Below are 12,693 nucleotides of genomic sequence, written 5' to 3' on the forward strand. Positions count from 1 at the left end.
ATGGCAGTGCCAAGGGAGCCCTTTTTGGAAAGGTGTATAGCACCTGGTATCTACCTGAAGCCTGTGTATAAACTGTATTTAGGCTAGCTAATACAGATAGCATGTAGGTTGACTGACAATCGCTGTAGTAAATGTAAACTATAAGATTTGAATGATGTGCAATAATTAGGATCTCAATCCTCTAGTCTAGCTAAGGTCAAGAAAAAGCTTACAAAAGATATTCATTGTACATCAAGCTTTCCAGAATCTTCGCAGCCGCGTTAAATTAGCATCAATATCTTCATTGTTTAGTAAAATGTCTTACAACAGCATATAACACATTTTAACAGTAAGCAGCAAAACACTCGAAGAAAACCCAAATGGAAAGGGATTGTCTTTAGTGTTTATAAAATGAGCATACGAAATACAGCTACTACACTACAGAAGAACTAAACATCAAAATGGTCACTTAAGTCAGTCAGGTCAATAACTGTGCCTATTGTGTTTGGTAGGTGAGTATATAGAGCACAGCTCTCAGCAAAACACTACTAAAACATGCTAACAGTGGCTACTCTTCCTGTCACAATTAAGACACATAGCACTGTAATAAAAAAGGCATACTCAAAAAGAATACAAAAAGCAAGCAGAGTGCTACTTGAGTTCACTGTGAAATGTGCATACAGCCACTGCAAAAGACTGAACACAACGATGAGTACTTATATCGGCTGCCGATTAAAAACAAGTCATAATAATAACACAGAAAATGAAACTAAAATGAATATGCACACAGTAGCTTGTAGACCAAAAAAAACAAATTGCTGTCCCAAAAATACAGCATGAATGTGCAAACAGAAGCTTGGTTAGTAGATACTTCTTTCAAAATGAATAGAAAAGGAAGGAATGTATATGACAACATCGATGTTAAATGATAGAGCCGGACCGAAAAGAAACACAAAAATTCAAATAAATCCGGACAGGCTAGCTTTCCTCCTAGCCAAATGAATAGAAAACAAATGTGTGAAAAGTAACAAATTCACTGTTTACTGTAAGTATATAACAATCACTTAAGACAAATGCCAAAAGAAATGCAAAGAAACATAATGGCTGTTACTGTTATTTGCACGCAATGAGCAGCACTGTACAGAAAGGACTAAAACTACTTGAGTGGAACAGTGACAACTTAAGGCAGATAGAAATTGCAGTAAAAAAGCACATTTTCAAAAAAAAGAAAAGATGACATGAAATGCTATTCACGTTAGCTGTGAGGTGTACATAACAGAACCACTGTACACTCGCCGTCAAAAGTAAATGGAAGGCGACTTTGTCAAAAAAATTTTAATTTCTTTAAATCTAAAGCATAATGGTCCATGCTTGTTTGGGCACAGTGCAATTCGCACAATCACAATTGGGCTGCGCATATGTATTCAAGGATGCATGAACTGGGGGCCAATGATTAAATTTTTTCCTGAATATTGCCTTCCATTTATTTTTGACCGCACCTGTACATATAAAAGTCCAAATGAATGAGGACCATATGGCATATTGCTTTGCTCTCTACCATAAGAAATAAATGCTGCGTTGAACAAAAGAAAGCTTAAATGAATATGCAAGCAGGAGCTTGTAAAGACTAGCAACAGGAGTTGTCATAAAAAACTCTAGCATAACACTTCATAAGCAACTTTAGCTGCGTTGGTGGATATTCAATTACCAGCTTATTCAATAACATTTTGTTCTCAGTCCCTGCCAGCCCATTCACTGTGATTTGAATTGTGATGCTAGATTTTTTTTGTGACAAGTCCTGTTTCTAGTCTGCCTACAAGCTTTTGCTTGCATACTGTTTCCAGTTTCTTTTTTCACGCATTTATAACTTTTAAAAATATGCAGTCCCGTAAAGACCCCTTGGCAGCTCTTGCTTCAGCAGGTCCTCACAGTACAGCTATACATGGGCCACTCCAATGGGCAACAAATGCGACGAGGCCTTGCAGCTCTTGTTCGGCTTGAGGTAAGTAGGTTCACTGTTCAGCTGTGCATAGGCCACTCCGCTGGGCAGCAAAAGCGACAAAGAATCTTCAGCGCTGTGCCCAAAATAAATAAAATACCTTAAACTTCTAGCATGCGGAAAATTTAGTTTCCTGAAACTAGCTGTGTGCATCCTAAACTGATTACAAATGAACAGGGTCCATGGGCATGCTTGGACTAACTATAATACAGCATCAACGCTAACTTTTACGCTTTTAGAAATGAACAATGGAGCCTGTTTCCTCATGTGATCTTTCTGTCCTGCTTCCTTGTACAGTTTACGGATGCCAAATTAATAGTAAAAAACGAGAACACACCACCACTGGTTTCGAATTTTTCAGAATGTCCATTCACCAAACATCACAAACACAAAACGCAAAACAATCTTTACATCTATGTGGCACTACAGTAGAAAGAAGGTGTGGGAAGATTAGATTTTCGACAGCATAAAACGAACAAGCCAATCCAAAAGGAGCCTTAATCTGCTATAGCAGACACAAACAACTATCATCTCCTCCAGCTTGCCCCTTGTTCATTTTATGCCTTATCTCTGGACTTCACTATAAAATGAAACAGGCAAAATATCTCGCACCAGTTCACAAGCCAGCTATTTTTAATGGCAGTTTGGCTGAAGTGAATAAACAAATTTTCCACATGGTTATGTGTCACGTAGGCACTCCAACTCATAAAAGACTGCAGTAGACTACACAAAAGTTGTGCTTCAAAATCAACTCAGTCATGACATAAAACCTTTTTTTGTTTTCAATTTGCCCGCTTAAATGCAACTGTATTTCAGTTGGGACAGACACTGCAATCATCTAATAAGCTGAATGGCTTGCCTTCTGGACTGTCGCAACACATGTAGGCAATCATATGCTTGCACCTAAACAGAATGTTCCTGCACTTAAATTTTCAGGTATAAGAGTAAGAGGTATGTGAAAAATTAGGGTGATGGCTAAGCTTCACCTTAACAGTAGACAAGATAGCGTCCACACTAGTAGACACTAAGAACGCCATCACAAGTGCTCCCCCAGTGACCAGTCGTACTAACTGTTTATACCTCATGTGATATGTCATCGCTCCACAGTACCCCCAGCTGCAAGCACACCTGATGGAAACTTCATACATCATAACAGCCTACTCCTTCCCTGATGTCCTCTGTGAAAAGTTGACACTTTCTGAATTGATCAATTTTCAATGTTGAATCACACCATTGATTAAAATTATCGATTTACAATCTCTATAATCAAACAACGCATCCGCTAGCTGGTCGCTCCTGTAACGCGCTCAACCGACAGCACATCATTGCCTTTGTGTTGCATGCCCACCTGGCACACAAAGGCCCTGGGTTTGAGCTGCAATACACGAATTTAACGAATTACCTTTATTTTACGAAATACCCCCAAGAGCAACCTCCTCGCTAATTGTACCTACATTTGAACCCTCCCCTACGTTCATTTGAAATTTCTGAGATTTTTTCCAGAGTGATGGAGGGGTTTCCCGGATTTTAAGCAGAACGAGCTCGTTAACTATAGTGTAAAAAGGCGGATTCTCTACATGTTGAGGCAAACGTTTTGTAGTCTTAGGTAAGAGACTCCAAGTTCTGACAATAAAAATTGGTTATCACAGTTGCACTAGTACAGAATTCATGGGACACTATCGAGAACTTCAAAGTGGAATCTTCACTGCTATAAAATCAGCACAATAGCAACAGATTGGCGTATGCCCCACGCATGCGAACTGCATGCTCTGCTCATTTTCAGTTTTTGTTAGAACAGCTGAATGCTCCCTTGCCTAGGCACTAAAATGTTTCCAAAGTTCTATCAGAAAATATCACGCGCCATGTGAAATAGTTGCACTACTTCAGCCCATGCAAAAATATAGAACAAATTTTGCAACAAAATGATAATATACAATGAAAATTTTGAAGCATTTGAAAACTGAGTGAAATACCTTTCCAAATGCATCTCGATGCCTCGCAGGAGCATGGCGAAGTCAATCCCTGAGGGCAGTCTCAACCACGAATTCACTGCAGTTGTGCACAGCAGTCATGGCAGCTGCCAAAGACCACATGAAAATTAATGAGCATACCAAGAATGTCTGCTTCATGTTTGTACATTCAAAAACATCCACACAGCAATGCTGAGCATTGAATTACAAATTACAAAAACGAAAAGCAAAACGAAACTTTCTAGCCTCAGCCAGAGGTCTACATAGAAAGAGAGGCTGCTTTCAAAGCCCACATTTCCTGCATTTACGGAGTAACATAAGAAAGCAAGGCAGTATAACATATGTAAAACAGGGCAAAACAAGGGCACACATAACGGAGAAGAAATAAACTGCAATGAATCGACTGATTACAGATATGTACCTTGTTGTAGTTAGGCGGTGCTTGGCCCTTGCAATGGGTCGACGCAACCTGTGTGACTTTCCACGGCTGTAGAAAGAACAATCAAATGAGATTTCCAGGATAAAACAAAGCGTTAGACATCTTATTTCAAGGATTACAAAAAGGTGGTTCCTTCCGCATCTGCACTCCACGTTTGGGGGGCACGATTAAAGTGCCCACCAAACATCCGTCTCTGCAGAAAATTATCTTATAAATTTAGTTGATGACTAAGTTGTACCTTGCAGCAGTTAGGCGGCACTTCGTTCTCGCAACACACTGATCGAAAATATCTGTGGCAAATCACACTTCAATTGAGGTAAAAGAGAATCCAGCATCAAAAGGCGGGCTACTTAATCATCTGCGTGAATTACGGACCGGTGGCTATTTCAGCCGCTAAAATTTCCCGCCTTTTCGAGTAATCACGAGAAAAGCAAGGAAGGTAATGTGGCCGGCTTCGCGTACGCGATACAGATTACAATTAAAGGCATTCACTCAAAACGGCACCTTCTCTGGAGAGAATATCCTGATATAACACTCGTTGCTTGATGTCTGAGTACCAATTGCTGCAATTGACCATACGACAGAGCAATTAAGCAGCTATCGATTCATTAATTTTGCAAGACGACGCAAACCGTGGCACTTCGATATGGCTCTGGGTACAACAAAGAGCAGTAAAACTTACTGCATCAAACGGGGGGGGGGGGGGGGGGGGGGGTGACAGAAACTTCCCGCCTTTTCGTCACACGAAGTCAACCTGCACAAAAAACAATTACCGGGAACCCAGATGTGCCTTGCAGCAGCTAAACGGCAGTTCGCGTAGCCACGTCCTGCACGAAGCACCTCAGGGTGCTTCGGCTGCCAGAGCTGCCACACACAACCGCCACTACCAGCACAGATTCGTAACAAAGAACGACGGCGTAACGCCATTGCTACCGCATATCCTCGTTGCTAGCCCTAAATGGACCCGCCGTTACGATGGTTACGAGCTAAAGCCAATAAGCCCCTCTGGCCCCTCGTTACGATCGTGTTAACTTAACCTACACAAAAACAATTACGCACGTCCCCAGATGTAGTTGTACATACAGTACTTACCCATAGAGAAAGATATTGGTAAAGAGCGGACACTCCCATAGGGCCCTGCGGCCCATTTGACTGCAGCGCACCAAGCGGGCGGTGCTACTCAATGCAAAGCAGGAAGCAGTAGGAGTTGTGAAACGACAACCGTCTGCTCATTTCTTCAAACTGCAGAGCAACGAGGGCCACTACAAAAAGCGCTTATGAGTAAAAACATTATGGAACACACGGAATGCACTCGATAAATTAGGCGGCACCTAGAGCAATCCTGTAGATGCTTGCACATTGGTTGTGCACTTAAATCCAGTACCCTCCACCCTTCAAGTCCTGTGGGCTGACCTTCCATCCTGTGTACTCTGAAAGATTATGTTGAGGCACGTTGGTTCCAAGTTCACCGTATGCTTCAACGCACCTTTAACCTTAAATTTATCAAGTTGTACACCAGAAACTGACGACTGAAAGCGAACTTTGTCTAAATTTCTGTTCACAAATCTCATATGCCAGCATAAACGAATTCTACAATACATTTTCACAAACTTCTGCCGGCACTCAAGAGAACAAACATGAAAATCCCCAATGCATTGGAGATGTCGCAGCAAAACATGACAAACCCTTTCTAGATGTGCAGTATCCTCAACCAAAGCAAGAAAGTGCGTCTCAAGTACTTGCACAAATGTGCATGCCCTTTGCGATGCTACAGTTAAATTTCCAAACACTTTGCCTGGTACATCATATGCTATCAGCATCGTAAAATATTAATGAGAACCACCCAATGTATTGTCTTCATCTTGCAACAACTGAGGGCAAATGCAATTCTTTGGATTTTTACCAACAAAATAGTTTACCAAGAAGCCTGCCACGTAATAGACAACAGATCCTCAATAACATGAAAGTGCATATCCGCGGCTAGCTCTGAAACATCTTGCAAGGACGGAAAGTCGTCAGCAGGAGCCTGCCCAACATTAACTAGAGTTGCCCTGCTAACAGGGAATGGTGAACATTCCAGTAGAAGTTCACAGCTATCCTCCTCACCATTACCTTGTTTAGAAAGTTTAAACAGTTTCTGAATGCAAATATGCTTTAAACCAGAGATAAACTGGAAAACATTCGGATTCATGTTGCAGCCTTGCTTCTGCCTAATGTGCCCAAACATTCTCCAGCAAATCCTGCTGCAGTCGACGGGCGAGGAGGTACAAAAAAGTATGATTTTGAGAAAGATCACTCCAAAGAAGCAAAACAGCCTGGATAGTTATCTGCCAGCCTATGATTGTTTGTGGCAGACGCTTGACAGCAAACTTCCATGTTTTGATCCAGTGAAGTTGATCTGGAAGGCAGTGAACAAGTTCGTCATCACCTCTTTTAATCGCATAGCGATATCTTTGCGCTATTGTTTTAGGAGTTGAGCTGTTCAGTGCATCAAACAGGTTATCCATTCTTTAGCAAAACTGCGCTGTAGCCATTGCTGCTGCGGGCAGCTCCTCTGCATATATTAAAGCCGTAATGGCCACACTCACTGAAGCACTCAGTACTTGTGCTGCTCTGCTTACTTTCATACTAGAAAACGTTTTTTGAAAAATGTGCCGCTCGGTCAGCTTTGGGGCTAAACGCAAGCGCAACTCGTGGGACAAATTGTACAGGCGCTCAATGTAAGCCCAGTCCACAACCTCTTCCGCAATTAGCAACTTGTGAGCTTGTACATAATTACGATTAGTTTTAATGAGATGGGGCACGTCAACAATAAAACATATCCGCTCACCCCTTCTTTCAAAGAAAGGCCTGTCAACAGACACGCCCAGCTGATAACACAAGCTGATGTTTGACGCCCCTTGGTCGCAAACAAGTGCTTTCACTGTCAGTTTGACTACTTCTTTAAGTTCATCAATAAGGGATAAGAGCAATTTACGCATAATAGGTGCTGGTGTTGACAATTGTAAATACTATTGCCTGAACCCACCTCTTGGACATTCCACCCAACAGAACAACCAAAGCCCTGTCTGCAATTGTCGATGTCCGCACATTGCCATCATCCACAAAGCCATGAATAACATCCTGACTGTAATCGTAGCACAAGTTTTTTTCTGTACTATTTCATCGAAGATCAAAGTGCATGCTTGATCTCTTTTATCCCAAGTCTGACTTGCCGCTGAAAGCGACTCAATGACCCCTGGAATCACACCTGGTTTCATGTTGACGTTAGACAACCATCGTCTCAGCGAATGCTGGGATGGCAAGGTGAAAATGGGTGCTAAAAATCTATACGCCCGTGGTCAACGAAAGTTTAGGTGCAACGCAAACTTCTTTAGCCACAAAGGAAATCGTTTGCCTTTGCCCCCTGGCTTTGAACGCACGTGTGCAGTGAGAAGAACACTTCGTCAGTGACAAATGGCCGGATGACACCTAGTGCCCTCGAAATAGTTGGCGGCAAGCTGGTTTTGTTTGCGCAACGTTGCCATGGTCTTGCGGCAGCTCTCCACCTTTGCCTCCAGCATCCTTATAGTTGCTGTGGCCCTGGACTTGGAATACTGCAGACAATTTGTGTATGCTGAGCCCATTGCAGGTACGCTGCAGAGAACTGCAATAGAAGAAAAAGAGGTAGCAATAAAGTCAGTCTTGGCACAATGCTTCCGTCACAGTAAACATTGCTTGCAGTAAGTGCAACGTATTGCATTACGGTTATTTTTCTATGAGCATAATGCACTCTGCGCGATTCATTCATACAACCCATGTACACGACTGTCCCGAACATAACTTGTCCCAGAGTAAGATTCCTGCATGTGAAGTAAACGCTTCGAGTGTTACATTATGCATTTATGCTATGGTTAACACCCCTAGTTTCCTGTGAATGCACAAAAAAACGTCTACTTAAGCATTTGCCGCACATTTCTGTAAAGAGCCGCCTTTTCTGTTTGGATGATGCTGTTACCGACATCTGTAGGAACACGTCAGACAAATGACTTTTACCTTATCTGGATGAATACAATGATGGGAGCTTGAGGGTTGCGGAGATATTTAAATTAATTGAACATAAAAAGGCATTGCTTCAGACGCATGTACCAAAACAGTGAGGGCAAACCTCCGACACTTTAATGCATGCAGCTCCCCACACAGCACCAGCAGCAGTCACTACTGTTTCCAGACACCCAGTGCTTTGCTGTTCTTTGCTTTCTTTGCTGCACTCAATTCTGCCAGCGTCTTCTCTTTCTGACCAACAGGTACTATGGGTGTAAACTTTTTGTATGTACACAGCCACCTTCCTTGCACTTGCGCACCAAGTCGCAAGCTCACTGAAAACATGGCCTCTCTTACTAACTTATGAGCCTAATGGCAAAGGTTTGTTTGCCTACCGTGAATAGGTGAGGAAAAAAATGAAACTAATAGTTCTCATTATTACATGAGGGGCATTGAAGCGCATTTTGAAGTTTCCTGCAGAATACTGCGGCTTGTTTGTTCTTAAGGCATGAAATTTAAGATTTTCTACAGTGGAAAGTTATGTTTCTGAGGTGTAAAAGGAACACAAGAGCCGAACACAACGTCATGGAATACACAAATTTCCATTGGCACATGCAATTCAGGTAGTAACAGTGCTGCTGAGGCAATAACACATTCCTCTCTGTTCTTGTTTGCAATGCCTCTGTAAGGCATTTCCTGTCATCTCTTGTCAATTGCAGTTAGTGTCCTCCATATTGCAGTTTCACTGAGTGATAGCTCTACTCAGCGTGCCAGCCAGCTTGCGGGTCACGGGACCTTGTCCGGCGCATGCCAAATACCTACAGCCTAGGCAAGGTCAAACTCTGCTTAGTGACAGGTCAACCATATTAGTACAGAATATTGATGACTTGTCGAAACTACGAAACAGTCGTCTAGCCTAATTGAAGCATTGGAAACACGATGGCAACAACCAAACTTTGCCCAGGCCGCCTGAAATATAAACTTTATACATAACAAATATACTATAAAAATTTACTCGAACTGCATATACGAAACATTAAGGAGCATGTCCAAGTACAGAAGTGAGGAACTATGTTTATGTTTACAACACTTCACAAATCTATCGAGTGAGCTGTACCAGCACTTAAACCATAACTTGGAAACTTCACCATCAGCGGAAAAACGGTGAACAGACAGACGTTCCGTATGATCCAACAAGACACGATATACAATCAATTCAAAAGTCACACAAAATCAACGCTTCCCTAACTAATTTTAAACTGTCTGTTCTTACAATGGGCAAAAATGATACAGTGTACACTATCCGAAAAATATGCTGCATATGCTACTGAACACTACTACTGAAAATGCTACTAAGCAGCTCTAAAGGAACAAGCACTAACCAACGCAGCTGCTTTCTTGAGGGCTTGCACCGCTTTCAGCCAAGTCGGGAAAGCGGCTGCTGCTTGGGGGAAGAGAACACCCATGATCTGCCACGTCTGTTGTGGTATGGCTATGGTCCATGAGCAGATGCGGCGCTGTAGGTAATGGCAGAAAACATGAGCAGATGTCTCATTTGTACTGCTTTGTCTCAAAGCGAATCAGGCTACGAGAGACATGCTGGTGAATGACTCCGGAAATTTGGACCACCCGTGTGCATTCATGCGTGCTGACATCACACAGTACACAGGGCCTCAAGCATCGAAATCTGAATGGGATCGAACCCACTCCTTTGAGATCACCAGCCAGGCACCACCAGCCCTGAGCCGTCACGGCAACTAATCAATGTTCAGAATGAGTACGGCAGTCATATCAGCGCACATCTGTGAATGCAGAGCCTCTTGCTTAAAAAACAGTGCGGAAAGGCTCAGCAGAAGAGTGAAATTATTGATCATGAAGCAAAACAAAAACTCTCAAGCCAACTGAAGTGAACTGCAGCACAAGGAAAGATACGAACTAGGCACGTTTACATTATCTGCTGTCTTGCACGTCAGCTTAATTCTTGATTACCTGCTACAATATTTACTTCATAAATATATATATATATGCTGTGACCAGCTTGCATTGCAAACCTGGACACACAGAAGGCACAGCCAATTTAGAGAGTCGCGTGTGCCCGGGATCTATAAAGTCCTTTGGTGTGAAGTGGTCAGTGCACATCCGGTACCTGGTGTACACTGAACTGGGCGGTTTTTCCAAAAGGTCACTTCTTCCACTGTATGACACCCATGCTGTCAACCTGCGTACATGTTTAAGGCACTCCATTACTTCATTTCTGAAACTGTGCTTTGCTTTTTATGGGGTTTAACGTCCCAAAACAACTGAGGCTATGAGGGACGCCGTAGTCGAGGTCTCCGGATAATTTAAACCACCTTGGGTTCATTAACTTCACTGACATCGCACAGTACACGGGCCTGTAGCATTTCGTCTGCATTGAAATGTGACCGCCATGACCGGGATTGAACCCACGTGTTTCGGGTCAGTAGCCGAGCACCATAACCACTGAGCCACCGCGGTGGCGTCATTGTTGAATGTATAAGCATGAAGTGATTCACTAGCATCCAAACAAGTCGCCGCAAGTGCTCTTCATAACAGACCATGAGACATTTGGGAAAAATGGTACAATTCCCGATTGTAGAAAAGCGCCGTCGCAAATGTTTTCAAACTGGTGCATAGGTGCTGCAGCCTACCTAGTATTCATCTCAAAACAAAAATGTAACACTTGGAAAATTATTTCTATCCACAGTGCACAACACTTTCATTATTCAAATGGCTTCATTGTTATACATGTCCCTGATAGCCTGAGTCATTTTGGGACGTTGCACCATACAAAGTAAGCAGCCTTAGTATGCTCGTTATCACATGATGAATTTGCTGCCACGTGAAAATATTCACTGCTACTCATATCTGTCAAACAACGTCACGGTAATTTATTTTGTGCCTATAAACACATTCACAGTTACATCGCTGTGGAAATAGACGACTATCTTTATATTAAACTATGACAAATGGCAAGCTGAAAACCACGACAGACCTGCTGTCCCGTGGGATGCGGAAGAAGATGGTTCCTGGCCTCCTGCTCAAGGTGCTCCTGTTGCGGCACCACGGCACACAGCAGGTGTTGCCGACGGGTGGCATCACCTGAAAAAATCGCAAGTATGGTCATTCTCAGTCTCTTTATATTGTAACTCTGTAAACAGTGAAAAGGTGCGAAAGTGGCGAGGGAATGAAATTACGAGCGGAGTCAACATGTTTTTGCGAACCTCGCGTGCTGAACGCCGTTGCGCAAAGTACAATACACATACCCTACTGCACGGCAGATACCAATCAACTTTTATCAAGCATTTCTACATTCCCCAACATTTTTGTCTACCTCCTAAAACCTAGGTGGACAGCAGAGTACGAGTTTTGTTCGAGAAAAAATATTTCCTATACGAACGGCCACAACATGGACGAACCACAAGTACACAATGTGTTAGGAGCACTGAGAAATACACGGGTGCAACGTATGTTTTAAGAAGCATAGAAAATTAAACTATCGGCGCAACAGTTCTTGGTTGTCAAGCTCTTTAGAGTTTAGAAAGGCCGACGCGTCGCCTTTTTTTGCCGGTTTTCAAAAGCGCATTCCTGTGTTGTCAATGCACGGGTGAAATGTGGGTTTCCACGAGCGCAGATAACGGAGTCTTTCACACGTATACATACATACGTAAGGCGCCCAAATCTTTAACTGGCGTGCGCGAGCAGCGACTTTTCTGTGCGTCAGCGCCATATGACGGGGTGAAGTTGGAAAGAGGATGAGGCTAAGCGCATGCTAACAAAGCACGCTCGGCTGGGCCCGTCGTCTGCCAGGCTCTTCCTTCTTAAGGACGTCACCCCTTATAATCGCGTTTCGACTAGATGGCAGCGGGAGTAGACGAATGGTGTTGCTCGGATATTATGTCCCGAAGAACAGCGTTGTAGCAACCAAGCGAGGAAATAAAACAAAGATAGGCCGAACACTCCGAATCATTTGATAAGCCGGAGAACATATATCGTTCATGTGTTACTTGCTGACGCGAAAGCTTTTTTTTCATCTGCACGAAGGGCGCTTATCAACACTCTGCGTGCTTTATGCTTCAGCATGGCGACGAAACTAAAAGGCCGCTGTGAAACTGAAGTGAAGCTGCTCTGCAGCCGTGCTCGCAGCAGTTCGGAACAGTTATCATGATGCCACTCCGTGTATGTCAAGCCACAAGGCTCCGAATTATAGGGATGTCAATGGGCGGCTCATCGCAGAAGGAGATGCTAAAGCAACTGGAGTGGCT

At 43.1% G+C, this 12,693-nt stretch overlaps 1 pseudogene; it reads right to left on the reverse strand.

Moving 5' to 3' along the window:
- Positions 1-3,993: 3,993 nt before the first annotated feature.
- LOC149328115 (uncharacterized) lies at positions 3,994-7,014 on the reverse strand (annotated as a pseudogene).
- Between the last annotated feature and the right edge of the window lie 5,679 nt (positions 7,015-12,693).

This window comes from Amblyomma mixtum, chromosome 9 (assembly GCF_055824585.1).
Source record: "Amblyomma mixtum isolate Tamu chromosome 9, ASM5582458v1, whole genome shotgun sequence".
NCBI classification, from domain to species: domain Eukaryota; kingdom Metazoa; phylum Arthropoda; class Arachnida; order Ixodida; family Ixodidae; genus Amblyomma; species Amblyomma mixtum.